Source organism: Atta colombica, unplaced genomic scaffold, assembly GCF_001594045.1.
Source record: "Atta colombica isolate Treedump-2 unplaced genomic scaffold, Acol1.0 scaffold153, whole genome shotgun sequence".
In the NCBI taxonomy this organism is placed as follows: Eukaryota; Metazoa; Arthropoda; class Insecta; order Hymenoptera; family Formicidae; genus Atta; species Atta colombica.
The window spans coordinates 2,053,332-2,053,948 of record NW_017259243.1 but is presented as its reverse complement, the minus strand read 5'-3'; the positions used below and the strand labels follow the sequence as shown (position 1 = coordinate 2,053,948).

Here is a 617-nt window from a genome sequence, read left to right as displayed (position 1 = left end):
ATAATTATCAATATAAAATGTACATGACAATACAAAATTAAATATCCGAAATTTAATAAAAATTAGAATTAGCATTATAAATTTATAAAAACATATACATTTATTATATTAAAGCATTATTTTGTTAAATAAAAAATTTATCATAAAAACTAAATACTAAATTTTATAGTCAAAAAGCTATACGTATGTGTAACTATATCAAACATGGAAGTGAAGTTGACAATCTATTTATAGAAGTCTGCGGTTTACATGTGCTTAATATTCGTATCCACAAAAATTTTTCGATATGCAGTGTGTAAGATTTTTTCTAATTAGCATAATTGAGGAGTGTAAAACTAATTTGAAAATTAGATCTTGCTTGACATTTTACACTTCTCAATTATGATGATTAGAAAAGACCTTAACCCATTACATACCGAGAAAATTCTATGGATACTGAACATATGTAAATTAAAAAATGTTACTGATATCGCTAAAGATGATATAAAGGAAGTCGAAACGTTCAATCGTCTTGTAATGATGTAAGGAAACTAAAAATTTTTGTTTTATTTCGTACTAATTATTATTTATTACTCTTTTTTTGCTTTTATAAATTTCTCTGTTAAAAAAATAATAAA

General features: G+C 22.7%; 1 protein-coding gene across 1 annotated transcript in view; it reads left to right on the top strand.

Annotated features, from left to right (window-relative positions):
* LOC108685459 overlaps window positions 1-617 on the top strand; it is an 11,544-nt gene that overhangs the window by 8,337 nt on the left and 2,590 nt on the right. The gene's annotated exons all lie outside the window — the stretch shown is intronic.